This window comes from Rattus norvegicus, chromosome 2 (assembly GCF_021556685.1).
Source record: "Rattus norvegicus strain SHRSP/BbbUtx chromosome 2, alternate assembly SHRSP_T2T, whole genome shotgun sequence".
NCBI classification, from domain to species: domain Eukaryota; kingdom Metazoa; phylum Chordata; class Mammalia; order Rodentia; family Muridae; genus Rattus; species Rattus norvegicus.
The window spans coordinates 78,051,774-78,068,090 of NC_141535.1; the positions used below are offsets into that span (position 1 = coordinate 78,051,774).

General features: G+C 47.2%; 1 protein-coding gene across 5 annotated transcripts in view; it reads left to right on the forward strand.

Moving 5' to 3' along the window:
• The window catches only part of Myo10 (myosin X), a 202,235-nt gene that overhangs the window by 137,782 nt on the left and 48,136 nt on the right, over positions 1 to 16,317 (forward strand). The window contains exon 1 of one of the 5 annotated variants that reach the window (XM_087621821.1): positions 4,765 to 4,890. The gene's annotated coding sequence lies outside the window, so the exon portion shown is untranslated. 5 annotated transcript variants of the gene reach the window in all.

Here is a 16,317-nt window from a genome sequence, read left to right on the forward strand (position 1 = left end):
TGCTTCCCAAGTACTAGGATTAAAGATATACAGTATCACACCTTCCCTTATTCTGTGCCTTATTTATGTGTGTCTGTGTCGTTCACATGTGTCTGTTGTCTCCTGTGTGTGTGTGTGTGTGTGTGTGTGTGTGTGTGTGTGTGTATACTCACGCACACACATCGCTCGCTCACTCGTGTACCTGTGCCTGAGGTCAGACAAGGCCTCTCATTGAACCTGGAGACTGCTAATTATCCTATGAGGCTGGTCACCAAGGAGCCCCAGAGGTCCTTTGGCTCCCACTCCACACCCCAGCTCCAGTCCTAGGCTTACAGCAGACACAGGTTTGACCTAAGCCGGGACCCTGAGCAGATGCACTTCCTTGTGCAGCAAGCTCTCTTACCACCGAGCATCTCTTACCCAGCCCTACAGGTTTTATTTTTCATACACAGTTTGTTTTTCTTTTCCAGTTATACTTTCTGCAGATGTTTAGATTGGGATCTGTACCCCTGTCCTGTGTTGTGAATAAAGCCTTCCATCCTTGGAAGATCTGCCCGAGTCCCACTCTGCAGGCTTGTCTCTTTTGCATCCCTCAGCATCGCTCAGGTGCAAGAAAGGCACATCTCTAAAGTGCCATGGTGTATGGTGTTTGCTGTCACCAAAGCTAAAAATCCAAGTGCTGTCTGAAACCTTGGTGCTGCCCCAGTTGCTTAATTTAATTTTGGCATTATGCTCCTGTGATCATCTTTCATTTCTATAATTGGAAGTCACCTTGGTATATGCCAGTAAGTCAAAGCTGAAATGACACACGTGAGACGGATAAGTGTTGCCATGCTAGCATGTTGATTAACACCTGGACTGTTTGACGATCCCTTCCCCACCACGTGTGGGTTGGTCATTCCTACTCACATATTGAGATTTCTGCACTGGATGGACATTCTGGAATCTTCCATGGCTGGGGGATGTCGGTGGGTGGCAGGTCTGCCCACAACAATTGTAAAGTAGAAAGAAGTAAGCATTGGACCTTAATATTTGAATTGCGATTTCTGGAATTACACATTAGTTGTTCAGGCCAAACGTTGTCTAGTATCTTCTTCTCTCTCTCTTTTTTTTTTTTTAAGATTTATTTGTTTATATGAGCGCATTGTCACTCTCTTCAGACACACCAGAAGAGGGCATCAGATCCTGTTATAGATGGCTGTGAGTCACCATGTGGTTGCTGGGAGTTGAACTCATACCTCTGGAAGGGCAGTCACTGTTCTTCACCGATGCGCCGTCTCACGAGCCCTAGTATCTTTTAGTGAATCTAAGACTCCTTAAGGATGAAGTGCAGGACTTTTCTGTCACTGCAGATAGAGCAAAAACTGGCAAGGGTGCCAGCTATTCCACCCAGACACAAGGCTTGCTCGCCGCTTCTCTGTCATCACTTTACAAAGTGCATGAAATGGATACCATCCTCTGCCACAGCTGAGTAGAACCTGTCCACTCATTCCTGGTCTTTGGATCAAATGACTTTGTTTCTTGGGTGATCTGGAGTGGTTTTGTTTTGCTCTCTTGGTGCTGAGGATTAAACCCAAGGCCTCATGGGAGCCAGGCAGGTGCCCTGCTATGAGTGGAGTTGTGCAATGAGCTCTGTCCCTTATGAAGATAGTAGAAAAGGCTACAGTGAGACTCACACACAGTGGGCTACTGTGGACTGTGGGGGCCTTAGAGGACTGCAGGTTACTTGAGTTGGATCCGACACTGAGATTATGTTTGCAGTAGTAAATTATGAAACTACCACACACCTTTAATCCTAGCACTTGGGAACGGAGGTAGGCAGATTTCTGTGAGTTCAAGGACAACCAAGGGCTATAGAATAGTGAGACCCTGTCTCAAACGAACAAACACACAAGAAAAACCTTACAAAACATAGCTCTGTCTTCCAGGACTAGTTATCTCCTTTGGTGTGTCTGTGTGAGCCTGTGCATGTGTGTAGTGTGTAGTCACTGGTTAGTGTGGTGTGCCCTCCCTTTTGGGAAACCCTGCTGTATCACATCATTCCACATTGGCTTTGTTTTTTGGTTTTTTTGGTTTTTGGTTGTTTTTTTTTAAGATTTACTTATTTATTTTATGTATATGAGTACACTGTTGCTGTATTCAGACACACCATAAGAGGGTATTGTGAGCCACCATGTGGTTGTGGGATTTGAACTCAGGACCTCTGGAAGAGCAGTCAGTGCCTTTAACTGAGCCATCTCTCCAGCCGACCCCAACTTTGTGGAGTTTTTTTTATTGGGGGGGCGGGTTATTTGTTTGTTTGGTTAGTTTTTGTTCTTGTTTTTGTTTTTTGAAAAAGCCTTTTACTAAACCTGGTCAGCCAGCTTCCAGAGAGCCCAAGAAATCTTCCTGTTCTGTCTCTGGACAGCCACGCCCCCACCCCTCAACTGTGCTCTTTTTTGTAAGGTTTAATATATATATATATATATGTATATATATATATATATATGTATATATATATGTATATATATATGTATATATATATATACAATGTTATATCTGCACAACAGAAAGGGGCACCTGATCCATTATAGATGGTTATGAGCCACCATGTGGTTGCTGGGAATTGAACTCAGGTCCTCTGAAAGAGCAGCCAGTGTTCTTAACAGCTGAGCCATCTCTCCAGCCCCGGAAGCCTGGCTTCTTAACAGGTGTTGAAAACAGAATGTGAGACTGCATGCCTGCATAGCACACACAATTAACTACTGAGCCATCTTTCCAGTTCCAGTGTCCTCTAAATGTCACGCAGGGGGCCAGGAGGATGGATGGGGCAAGTCTAGGTCCTTGCCCACAAGTATAACAACCTGTTGTTACCCCAGAATCCACAGGAGGAAGGAGAGAACTAACTCCTCTGAGGCCAGGACTAGTTTCTGTTGGCCTCAGCTTCTGTTGCCTGTAGCCACTGGGTCATTCATCCTGTACCCAGGGCTGAGGTTTAACCTCATTGCTTCAGTGGGTACAGAGCTCTGGTTTAACACCTTCACATGCACCCCAGCCAGTTGCCTGATGGAGAGCCTCCAAAGCTGATCGGGCACAGAGGCCCTGAAGCCACGGGAGGAAATAGAAACCCAATCAAAGGCTTGTGTCTGCGCTTGGCCAAACCTTCCTCTCTAAGCCTTGCTTAGCCTAGCAGTGACTTTCTTGCCTCTAGACCATATTTTTTGACAACTTCTACGTAGATGGGTGACCGCTTGCCTCGTGAGGGTGTACAGATGTAAAACAGCTGCACAGTGCGTGCCTGTCTCAGACTTGTGGTGAAGAATATATTCTACATTGATGGCTTCCATTCTGACAAGCTTAAAATTAATGATTCAGTTCTGCAGGCCAATTACCTAACAAAGAACCACTCCCTAAGCCAGCAGGGGCACCATGCTAATGAGCTAGGAGGAGTAACTGGCCCTTTAAGAAGATGATGGACTTTTTCAGCCCTGTACACTTGCTCACAGCGCTGCAGACAGGCAGTTTCCTAAGTCTGTTGCTCGTCCTCAGACTGTAGCCATTCCTTTTCTTCTATGTTCCCTCCAAGTGTGCTTTTCCTAACGCTTTGGCCTTCTCTCTTTCTCTAAAGCCTCCCTCCCTACCATCTGGCTGCTCTGTCACCACGTGGCTGACTTCCATGGGAGCTTTACTCAAAGGACTTGGCTTTCTCTTTCTTCTGCCCAACCCCCCTTTCCTCAGGCAGCACGGTTTGTAGCTCCTCTGCTCCAGGGTCTTCCTGTTAACTCCTAATGAAATCGTCTTCCAGATTCCATTGGAGTCCATCCTTAAATTCTTTAATTATTGAGACTTAGAACCCTAAAAGGGACCTGTGGTTTTCTTGGTTTCACTAATGTTTCGAAGTACTAAATGTGGACGGTTGACTCCAGTTGTAATGAGCTTCTTACACAAGAAATATCTTTGCCAGGCGGTGATGGTGCGCTCCTTAATCCCAGTACTCTAGAGGCAGAGGCAGGCTCATCTCTGAGTTTGAGGCCAGCCTGGTCTACAGAGTGAGTTCCAGGATAGCTAGGACTACATAGAGAGACCCTGTTTCGGGGTGGGGGGAGATATGTGGGCTGTCTGTCCTTTTAACTAACTATAAGTAAATTAAGGTCTTCTGAGGTGGCTCCATTTCTTCTGTGTCCTTCCTGGAGACCATACACTCAACATCAGTTCCTAACCTTCAGTGATTCTTTTCTATTTTCCTGATCCCTCCAATATTCCTGGCTGGCTTTGACACATTGCCAGGGTTTCCTTTTGCTTAGAGAATGTCTCATACAAAAGGTCTGTACAAAGGCAGCTTTACCTTTTGAGAAGATTTTGGTAAAAGAAACCATTAAAGCAACTATTCTCCTCTCCAAACAAAACAATCCAGTAAACCCCTCTGTGGTCCTTCAGGCCTGTTTATCGAGTTGTCATGGCAACTATTCAGCTGCCCTCTGTAAAGACCTGGGTAAATAGCTGTAAATGAAGCTCCGCTCAAGAAAAGGAAGAGAGTTTTCTCTGGGCGGGTTTTCCAAGATCACAGCTAAAATATTTAAGGATTTTTTTTATAGGGGGGGCATCCTCATCTTTAAATAGATACAATCTTTGAAAATTTCGACTCTTTGGACTTTGAATTTGCATGTTTGCTGGTGTGGGAATCATGGCTCATTTGCACCTATGGTCAGAAGTATCATCGGCAATTCCTATCACGCCAGCCTTGAGAGGCTGGGCTTCTTGGGTAGAATCAGGAATGAATTAAGCAAGCACAGCCCAAGACACAACATAAAAGACCGGGCAAGTTCAGATAGCAGGGGTTGCTGTCTATGCTGCGATACTCTTGGGCCCTTCGTCTGGAGATGCGGCTGTCTGCAGTGAGAAGACCCTGAAGAGAGAGAAAGAAAACCCAAGGTAGGGTTTGGCTTGGTTCGCTTTCCTTTTTGGCTCTGCCTGAAAGTTTCGTCTACTTTGTAAAGGTTGCTGTGCTGTAAGGCTGTTCAATGAAATAGCAGCGGAGTGGATTGGTCGCTTTTCTGCACACCCACCCAACTGTTTGGTCCTGAAACAAGTGGGGGAGGTGCTGGTTTGCATGGCAGAGGTTTGAACTAGTAATACTCCTTTGTAAAGATGGAGGATAGTAATTCGTTTGTCAGCGGAGGCTTTGATTGTCCTGTTTTTGATGAGGAACCCAGCGTTTAAAGAAAGAAATGGTTACGAATGAGTCGAAGAAGAAAGTTAGTAGTGGTGGTTTCTTTGTTTGCATTTGAAGTATTTCTCCCCCAAAGGCTTATTACTACAGTCTTATAGCCTTTCCGTATCTTCTGCTGTATCGATAAACTTTAAAAGAAACCTGCACAGAATTAGTTCTTTCTAAATTTGCCTTAAAAATCGGGTTCTCCCGGGGTGGAGATGTCCATTAGGTGAATCAAATGATCTTCTTCTGCTGGATACTGTGAGCTGTTTTCACACACGTGCACACACAGAGACACACGTATGCCTATGTGCATACATTAATATTGCTAACAGTCAGAGAAATATGAGGACGCACAGGCACTCCTTGCTACAATTCTCCAAAGGAAAAGATTCCCCCTAAGGATGAACTCGTGGAGTGGGTGAATCACTAATCTTTGCCCGCACTGTGAGAGTGGGTTGGTTAGACTGATGTCCATTCAGTTGCTAAGTGGGTCCTGGGCGGGATTAAGTGTTTTCACCGGGAAGGTGGTCTTTCATAGGAAATAGAACAACGTTTGAAAGCAATGCCCTACTTGCCTAAATCTACTTTTTGTCCAAAGAAGCATCTGTAAATAATCCAAACCTCGAGTGAGCTTGTGACTGGTTGTGTCCGGTGCTTCCTCCCTTTTTTGCAAAGAAGTTTCCAGTAAAGCACCTGGCATGCCACTGTCTCTCTCACTACCCGTTCTCTGGTAGACCAGTATTTGTCTCCGGCTCCTCGCAGGTTGTATATCATAGAGTGGGTGCTGCTCATTGTGAAGTAAAAGCTGTAAATTGGAGCACGTGCTCCAATCCCTGCTGCAGTCCTCCAGGGGTCTTTAACCCTTCCTGCAAAACTTCCAGAATATTAACCAATCAGATGGGAGACCTACAGGCACCTAGGAGCCCACCCCAGACCCTGGGCTGTTCCTGACCGATGGTTTGTTTCTGTAGTCTCTTAGCATATGAAGCCCCACATTAGCATGCTCATAGGCAACCCCAGCTGTGTGTGTGTGTGACTTCTGTTCCTGACTGTTCTGGTGCTCTTCCCTCATCCCCTCACTCAGCTTTACATAAAGACCATTCTCCCCAAGCCCCCTCCCCCATTCTCCCGAAACCTCCACCCCTGCTCTCCCTTAACTCACAGCCTCCTTCCCCCTAGGTCCCCACCCTCTTCCACTGCCAGTCTCTTTGGTGATTCCAGAGCAAAGCCTGAGGTAGGATCCTAGGGCTCGATCCAGGCTCTAAGCTCCCCCTCAGGTTTCCTTGACAAGTAGAATGTCTCCCTTAGCTTCCTTCACCTGACTAGCTTCTTCCCTCTATAAAAGAACACGTGACAAGGCACCAGCGTGAAAGAAATGCTTATTGATTAGAAAGTATTTGAAAGATAGCGATGAACTTTTTGTCTGTATTTGCCATAATTCCACTGCCCACCCCCATCCCTGTTCCTGGGAACTAAACCCCTGGGTTTGGCCTACGCTGCTGTCCACCTGAGCTACATCTCCAGTCCTTTTCTTTAGTTTGCAACAGTGCCCTTGCCCAACCTGAACTTAAACTCCCTCTGTAAACTAGACAGGAATCAAAAGAATTTGCTGTCCTCCAGCCTTGGCCTCTAGGCATCTGGAGTGATAGGCAGGTGTCACCATCTTCAGCTATACTTGTGTAAATTGGGATCATCCTAGCTGTGTTTTTTTTTTTTTGGTTTTTTGTTTGTTTGTTTGTTCAGTCTAATATGTCATGAAGCATTCCAAGGATTTCGCCAGTGGTTGTACCTCTCAGAATAGGCAATTGCTTCATAAAATGATCTGTCTCCAGCCCTCAGTGGCAGTAGTTGAAAGTCAGATTTCTGTTACTGGATCGTTTCTTTTGTTGCAAACAAGGCTGTTGTAAGTGCAGTGAGGGCTAGCCTTATGGAGATCTACCTGCCTCTGCCCGGGATGAAAGGTGTGAGCCGACATTCCCAGCATAAATTAATTTTTCTTAAGCCCCTTCCCTTGCCTGCTTTGTAAACATTTACATATGCATACCTAAGCACACTTTGATTGAGACAGGCAGACTAACACATCTGCCTTCTTTCAAGAGAGGGCACTGGACCAGCTTGTCCCCTCTTCACTGTTGAGTATTTCAACCTTGTCTGAGGCTGTGTGATCAAAACTGTTCCTAGCACCCTTCTCAGAGCTTCCTGCCTCTTGCTCTGCCCTCCTTCCTGGTCTCCACCCCACCCCCAGGCAAGGGGCACCGCTAACTACTAACTGCCACTCCTTCCTGCCCTCTGACCGGCCTCCCCACCCCCACTCCAGGCTCTTGACTTGGGCTCTGACTCCACCTGCCTGTTTCCAGCCTCCAGAGCCCTGCTCCTTTCTCCTTCGGCGCCTGGCTGGTGAGTACCTGCCCCTCTCCCCACTGTACCTTTCCAGCCCAGAGCTCCATGTTTGGGTTTCACGGTCACCTTAATTTTGTAATCTACCTTTTTGGTCGTGGTTGCCTGGATTTTCCAGTTCTGGCCTGCCTGGCTCTTTGAAGTGAAGTGAATCCATGACTGGATTTCACATCCTTTCCCTCCCGCCTTGGCTACTTCTATGGATGAGATGATACTTGCTTAACCATTTTCTTATCTGGCCAAGGCGGGGTTGGCACGCTTGGCCTGCTGGCGTGTGGAGTGGGCAGTTGAGATGAGCTGTGGTCTCAGCCTGTTCTTTCTAGGCTGTGGTTGTGACACTCCTCAGCAGACTCGGGGCTCAGCCCCCAGGACTCCAGACAGACCTGGGTGAGGGCACCAGTCAGTACCGCGCATCATTTTCAGTCTTTTATTATTATTATTATTTGCTCTTAGGGAGATGGCAACTCCACATGGTAACTTTTTCGGGTGAATTTGCTGTTGCTTTTAACCTAGTGTTTACTCTTAGAAAACTGTACCATTTCCAGTCTTGAGATTACCAAGTCCTGCTGTTAAATGGCAATGCTCTTCGTAAGCTGTCTGTGTTCAGACTTTAAATGTTCCGGGGGCTTTTATGCCAGCTTGCTGCACACCATTGTGCGATGCCTGTGCTCTGTCCACCCTCTCAGATGAATGGCTGCCCCAGTTTCAGCCCTCTGAAAGGATGCAGCCGCTCATTAAAGTGTGCCAGATGCTGCTCCAGTCAGCATTTCACTTTAAAAGGAATAATGCTGTTTGGTTTTGGAATTACAAGGTGGTAGTCTCAGCATCTGCCTCTCGGAAAGGGAAGGGACACTGTTAGAGGTGCTGCTATCTCACCCTGCTTCCAGCCTGTATGGGCTGAACAATCCTCCAGAAAATGGATGTTCCTCTAGCTGTTTTTACATCTCTTTAAATAAGTAAGTGGGGGGGGGGGGGTCGTGCTCAAAAGGCTTTGCCTAATAAACCTAGGCAACTGCAATTTTACCTCTTGATTCAGGCGAAGGAGGAGTATTTGAGACATTGTATCTGGTACTGACTTCTTTTAAGGCACCTAGACTCAGATACAACTATTGGCACATTTACACACAGAGGACTAAGAAAGATTTGCTTAGTCCCATTAAAGGCCATGGGCTCACTGGAGCCTAGTACAAATCGTTGTTAGTTATTATGCGCAAAGGAAGTATGGAGGAAAAATTAGCTTACATTTGTTCTCTTTTTCCTTTGGTCACATTCTGAAATCGGGGTCTGTCATTTGGTTGGAGGACGGATCCAATTTCATAATTTCAAGTAATGCCCGGGCTAGTAGATTTACATTAGCCCACAGGTGCGCACACTTGCAACCCTCTGAGCCTTCTTAGCTTGCAGATCAGGGAAGTGAGGTCCTGTGGAGGTGGAAGAACTGGTTGGACCTGGTCATGACGTCATTTGACTCTGATTTCCAGGCTTCTAGCACTCTGCCTGTTACTCCTCCGAGCGGAGTAGCAGAAACAAAGAGAGTCCAGAGCCGCAAAGCTGGGGCACTGGCCACCTCCTAAACCAGCCTTGATTGCAACCAGCCGGCTGCCCAGTTGCTCCTGCTACTGGAGGCAAGCCCGTGGCACTCCCTGGTCCACATCACCTCCAAGGTCTGCCAGCGTCCATGGGGTGAAAGCTTTACTTTTCTCCTTCTCAGTGAAGAGAAGCCACTACAATCCAGGCGCCACCTGTCCTGTATGGCACACTCGCCCCGCCTGCTCATAGCCGGCTGCTCTTTCTTGTCACCACACGCTGCTGTAAGGTATTGAATGACTGAGAGAGACGGTGCTCCAGGGCCTGAGTGGCCGACCTGGAGGCACAGGTACACAGGTGGGTTTGGGTTTGGTGGTGATTTGTCTTTTTTTTCTTTTTTCTTCTTTCCACTTTTCGAGTCTTATAGAGGAAGCCATAGTCAGAACACCAACCACTCTTTTTCTGAGTGCTTGTTGGGGGGCTGTGTAGAGACCTGAGAGGACTTTTGAGAGTGTTCCCTGACATCCTAGGGTTTTTAAACCTTGATCAGCCTGTGACCTATCATGGTTTTGTCATGTCACTCACAGCCTCGTGACCCCATAGCAGCAGCCCCCTCCCACCAGAGCTGTATGGCAGCATCTTGTGGGGCCAATGGCAAAGGCTTTCAGATTTTTCAAAGAACAAGTTAACTGTGTTGTGGGCCCAGTGAATAATTTTACCTTTCCTTTTAGACAACTCACAGTGACCAGTGAGACCAAATAGTTCCTTTTCTAAACATCTCTGGAATAGAGACCAGGGATGCCACATACCGTGGTGGACACAAGGCATTACAGATGGATGCCGGTCTGCCTGTAGCCAGTTGTGGGTGCCTATGGTCCCAGTACTCATGTTTGCTAGTGACGGTGCCAAGATTAGCTTTACCCACTTTAAGCAGGACCTGGGGATTATTGTGAACGTGTCTGTAAAGTCTGTCCACACTCTGGGTTCCTGTCACCACCGATGGTCATGTGGCTGACACCCTACCATTCTTGGCACCTTTGTGGGACAATGCGGTACGTGGGTATTGCTGGAGGACTCTGCTGCTGCTGCGTGGGGTAGTTCAGGCTCATTTTCCAAACTCTTCAGAATCTCCACAGGGAGAATTTGTGAAGGACGAACATTCCTTCTGGAAAAGATAATTGGCAGGGGCAGTTCAGGGCACTGCAGACCTGGGATGGCCTTGGTGTGAAGTAAAGGTCTCTCGCTGACAGGGAGGAAGTCACAGGTATTCCAGGGTGAGGAGAGCAAACGGGGAGGGGCACGTCATTTGCATCTGCATGCAAGTCTGTCTTAGAAGTCAGGAAAACTCACACCACCACTATCACCTATTTGTGAGTTTGTGTGACTGAGGGGTTTACAGGGTGCTAGAATGAGGACCTAGGGCCTTCCTCAAGTACGCTATTGCTCAATACTTTGCCACTCAGCTACATCCCCAGCCTCTTTTTGTTTGAATATTTTGCTTAATTTAAAGCCTTTTGTTGGTATCAAGCCCGTTTCATGCTTCACCGATTGGCAGAAGAGTTGTCCACAGAAGCTGGCAGACTGGTGCCTCATCCATGGGGCACTTCCCTGAAGCTGGCATCTGGGAGTGGGAAGGGACACCCAGATCTTAAGCAGTTGGAATTATATCTCTCAGAAGCCTAGACTGTCATGCTGCCAGCCTGAGGGCTTCACTTGTCCCCAAATCCAGGACTAGTGAGAGCCTAGTGCTTGGAGTCCTGACCAATGCCCCACCAAGGATGGGAAGGACCTGGTGACTTCCTGTTTCCTAGTAATTTCTACCTGCTCAGTGTACTCCTGTGTGGTGTTTCTAATTTATACTTAATAGATATTAACAGACACACCGAGCAGATATTGTGGGCTGGCTAATTTCCCACTATGAATTACAGGCAGCCACTTTAATTCATGACTAAGCAGGAAAGAAGAATCCTAAGAGGCGGTGCTCACCCACGCCCTGTCCCACCAGGCCTGCCTACCCGCTAGACAGTAGAATTTACCACAGGCTTACCAATACATTTCTGCCTGTCCCAGCACACTGCACTGAGCAGTTGTCAAATAAATTTCTCCATTTGGATTTTTTTCTTCTTTGTTATTTTTATGTGTTCATGAATATTTATAAACCAACTCTTTGTTACTGAAGTTTTTTCTCAGCTGTGTGTTTTTATGCAAATGAAGTTACTTCATCTCAGGTTGTCCCTGAAATGGGAAGGGGTAACTTCTCAAATCTGTTTTAGCACTGTCATGACATGTGTGGCTCCAAGGACATGAACGGCCACTTTGCTTGGTGACAGGGTGTTTGGCTTGACTTCTTCTAAGTTGCTGTTCTCATCTATTCTTTGGATAATTTATTAGACTTCTTAGCTCCAATTTGTGGTGAAGGGATGTGTGTGTGCAAGTGCGTGCCTGTCTGCCTTGTCTGTTTCTGGAAGCCTTTGTTTCCCTCTGTATTACTAACCGTGTGTTACTTCTCAAAGCAAAGCACAGACTTCCAGAAGCTTGGAAATATCCTTGGCGTTTAAACACCTAAGCAAGGGCCCGTGTCACGTGCATCCTCCTGGTTGTCATCTACACTGTGATACGTATGGCCACCATAGTGTGTCGTGGCCACCATAGTGTGTCGTGCCTGCTTTGACTGCAGCATAACGAATCCGTTCACTCAGACAGGTATTCCAGATCTCAGGCTGACAGTGTTTCCGGTCTGGACATTGAAGAGTGTTTACCTCAGCTATCTCCCACAGACCCTACTTCAGTCCTGCCTTTTTCTAGCTATAAACCCCGATTGCATTGCTCGGCCATAACCTTGGGGCGTGACTCAGTAAGCCCCATGCCTGTCCAGCATCCTAATGAGCACTGTGGGCGTCCTTGCCAGCAAAGAGAGACAGCTGCCCTCCTAATTTGTATTTCTCATCATGATTTGTCAGGCTGAGTCTGAATAGAGGGGCCTGCGACCTGTTCAGTATGGTGGCTTGAGAGATGGTAGGACAATAATGGATGCATTGAGGTTGGCGTTTAGTTTCACAGGATGAAAAGGCAGCCTTGGGTTCTTTAGATTAGCCCAAGGCTGCTCTCTGAGGGTTTCCGGATGGGATTTCTGCAGAGGGCTGAGCCTTCTGTCAGCCTGTACAGGGCTGTGGCCTGACTTAGGATAAATTACCCTTCTCATCCTCATTCTCTGGGTCTTTCTGTTGTTTGGGGCTTTTTTTGAGATAAGGTCTCTGTCCTGGAATTTCTGACCCAATCCAGTCAGACCTTGAACTTGTGGCAGTCTGGTCTTCCTGCTCAGCCTTCTAGGGCTGGGATTCAGATGTGCTCAGCCACACCTGGTCACCTCTTATGTGTTTCTGAGACTTGTGTAACACTATTTTGTGGGTTCTTTTTGGTGCTCGGGATGGAACTTGAGAAATGGCTCCGCTTGTTTTAAAATGAACAGCTGGAAAGTCAGGTGACCTGTCTTCCCACCAGGGTGACTTTCAGGACAGGGCCTGCCTCTTGTACTTCCAACACATACAGTAAGTTCTGCTTCCTGTTTGGTGTATTTTAATAGGGGGGGACACTGTTTGTCATTACTTTCTGGTATTTTCACCGAAATATTTGACCTTACACAATGAATGTGTAATAGTAAGCAAAAGTAACTCATATTTTAATAGGCGTGATTCCAACCTCCCTGCCTTGCAAAGCCCCCTCCCCCATTCAATAGCCCGTGCATGATCTACCACCAAACTACACCCAAGCCCACATCTTAAGGGCTGCCCAGATTCCATTGTTTAATAAATCCCATTATCCCGTTTGAATTTTTTGAACTCCAATCTGCTATCTCGTCCCTGCAGAATGTGTGGCTTCATTTGGTGACCCAGTTCTTACAGGCCTCTTCATATAGTCTTCAGGAGACCCCTTGAGAATTTCATTATTTCTTTGCCTCAGTTGATGTTTTAGTAAGCAAGAATTTTTTTTTCTGATTGCATCATAGCTTGCATATGAAGAATTGATCTCTGTGTGAAATCTTGAGTGTCCTTGAAATGCTCGGGTAGGGGCCACAACCTCCGGGGTCAGAGAGAAAATGGTGAGCCCCTGGCCTTGAACTTGCAGCCTCTGAAGTCGGTGGGTTCCAACCTCATCTTGAAAGGCCCATTGCAGCCTTTCTCCCTGACACCCACCCCCAGACCTCACCACACCCAAGTTTCCACAGCACATGAGCTCACCTTGTAACTTGGCAAGGTTTGAGAGCATCTATTCCCGAACCCACACACCCCACCTGTATCTAACAGAGCAGTGTCTCAGCCTCCTCTTCCAGCCCTGACTGTACTCTGGGCACTGTTTTCCCATGACTCCCAGCCTGGGGAACTTGGGCATTTGGCCATTGCTGGTGAGGCCACCCCGGGTGATTCTCACTGAGGCAGGGAACTCTGGTCCCTGCTTTTGTCTGACTCTGAGCTACTGCCTTTGAACCTGACAGTCAGGATTACCATTACCTGCCACTAGTGTGTGCTGCCAAGATGACCACTGTTCACACTGGCTTGCCTTGAGCATAGTTTTGACCTTTAGGCATCATCGCCAGGGACAGTCCATTTTGGAAGAATCTTCTTTCTCTGTTAAGACCTCTGTGCTACCACCAAGCAGTGGTACCCAGTGCCTCTGACTCCTACATAAACTCTGAATCTTCAAGACAAAAACTGCCAACACTTGATGTAATCAGAGCTTCTGTTTCAGAGGAAGGTTTGTTTGGAGCTTCCACAGTATTAAGACTTCCAGTCAACATATCTGTAACTCCTCAGGTTTGAAAAATGGCTGCCAAGGCAGTATCTGTCACTTACTCTGAGAAGGTCATTATGGTGTTTTATTCAGCATTGTTTTAAACTAAGGTCCATCTCTGGCTAAAATGAAGACCATGTCTCTGAGTAAGCATTAATCCTGGAAAGGGTGAGAGCTGAACCCAAAGAGACTTACTTCTCTCTGGGAACCCTCCCATTACTAGGAACGACATCCTTCCCTGGAGTCTTTTAAGCAGGTCTCTCTGGCCCTGGCTTTTCTGCTGGGTTCTAGAGCTGAGACTGGGCACTATGGCTAAGCCTTCCTCAGCAAGAGACTTTTAGAGAGCGTGTCTGGCACTGGTGCTTGCCTTTGCGTGTTGGTGTGGCACCATCTGGCCTCCGAACAGCTGCGCCAAATGCAGTTGGTGCTCCTTAGCAAGGCTGGCTAAGCCCCAAGTCTTTCCACAATGGAAAGGCTGGAGGGATATCCGTTCCGTCTCCTGTTTAATCTGGAGAACTTTTTAAAGAGTGCCATGACTGACTCAAGAGCCTGGAGTAGATATTTTACACCTGCAGCTTCAAGGAAACATCTAAGTCAGTGCTCTTTCCTGCCCATCACCCTTCAGTGGGTCAGGCATATGGAGAGTGCACGCCATTGATGGAGACGCATCGTTCAGTCATTGCCCAGCCTCAGCACTGGTAACAGTACCTTTTAGAACTTTTACCATGGTAAAGGGCAGGGTTTTGTTTGTTTGCTTTTGTTGTTATTGTTACCATTATTTCTAAATTATTTTGTGTGTGTGGTGCACAGGTCAAAGGACAACCTGGAGGAGTCTGTTCTCTTCTTTGATCTTGTGGGTCCGGGGGATAGAACTCAAGTTTGTTGGGCTTAGCAGCAAGCCCCTCTATCTGCTGTACTGTCTTACCAACCTTTTTTTTTTTTTTTTCTTTTCTTTTTTTTTTTTCTTTTTTTCCGGAGCTGAGGACCGAACCCAGGGCCTTCCGCTTGCTAGGCAAGCGCTCTACCACTGAGCTAAATCCCCAACCCCCTTGTCTTACCAACCTTAAAGGGCAGGTTTTAATTTCCTTTTGCTGACTGATTATGGGTCAGCACATTTGGAAAATGCAATGAACAATACCACGTGTCAGCCATTGTGAAAGTTCCTAAATACTTGCCATCTGTCTGACAAGTGTCTCATTAGGGACTACTGCCCATCATTGGCCCTGTTAGGGTTTTTTCCTTTAAGGAAGAGCACAGGACTTAGAACCACATGGTCATGAGGCCTCAGGCAGGGCACTGTCCATGTTCAGTTTATACTGGAGTGATAATAGTGGCACCCATCGGGCTGAACGAACTCCTGGAAGTTTCTTCCAGGTCATTGGAATCCCTGGCATGGGGCAGTCCAGGCATGGCTAGGTGCTCTCTCCATCTTGTTCAGGAAGGCAACGTAGCCTTCCTTAGAGCATACATGCTTAGTGTCAGCCCCGCCTCACCCTCATTCAGCAAGCCCAGACCTTTGGGAGCATATGGGTGTCCTTCTGCGCTCTCAGGGAGACTCCAAGCCTGGCTGGGGGGAGCCACACACTGGCATGAACCCTGGGGGCTTCTATGGAGAGTGAAGGGAGTCCACACAGGAAGCTCTCCCTGGGCAGTAGCCCTGGAGAAGGGAAGGAAGTCTGCTGCAGATTCAGGGTCTGATAGAAGCAGGAAGCTGGAGGAGTGTGGATGGCGGAAGAGCTGTAATGGAGGCTGGCTTGTGTTCTCATGCCTCAGGGAACCATTTGACCGTATGTTCACCATGTCTGGTTTTCAGGCCCATGTCGGGTTTGGAAACAAGTACGTGACAGAGGTACAATAGCAGCTAAGGTCTGAATGTGTGACGGTCCCATGAGTACAGTGAGAGAGGAAGACGTGTTCCAAACACTGGAAGGCTGGCAGGCATGGTCTTTCTGAGCAGTTGGGAGATCAGGCACTCCATCTCGGCCTATGAGGCTTTGCTTCAGCACACACTTCTGCATGGCTCTCACCACAGCTGTAGGCGCCAAAGACGCTGTGTTCAAATGACTATTTACAGAGGTTAATGAGTCAATGAGACAAGGATCTTTTGCTGTGTTTTGGAAGTTAAATGCAGAATTGATGGGGGGAAACTACATGTGTGAGAATCTCGGTCTTGAAAGATCTTTCCCATTGTATATTTGAAGCTCGGAAATCCCTCATATCTGACCTTCCACGTGCTTAGCTTAACTGTCCCTGTGTCTTTGCTGGTTCACATTTTTACCTCCAGCCTTCGTCCTCATCTTCAGATGATCAGATCAGATCAGATCAGTTGCTGAGGACTGTGAGTCTGAGAGCTTATCTACATGAACAAGCCTTAGGTTAAACCCGGCAAGGAGCTGACTTAAAGAAATCCTTCTCTGGCACCAAACACAAGT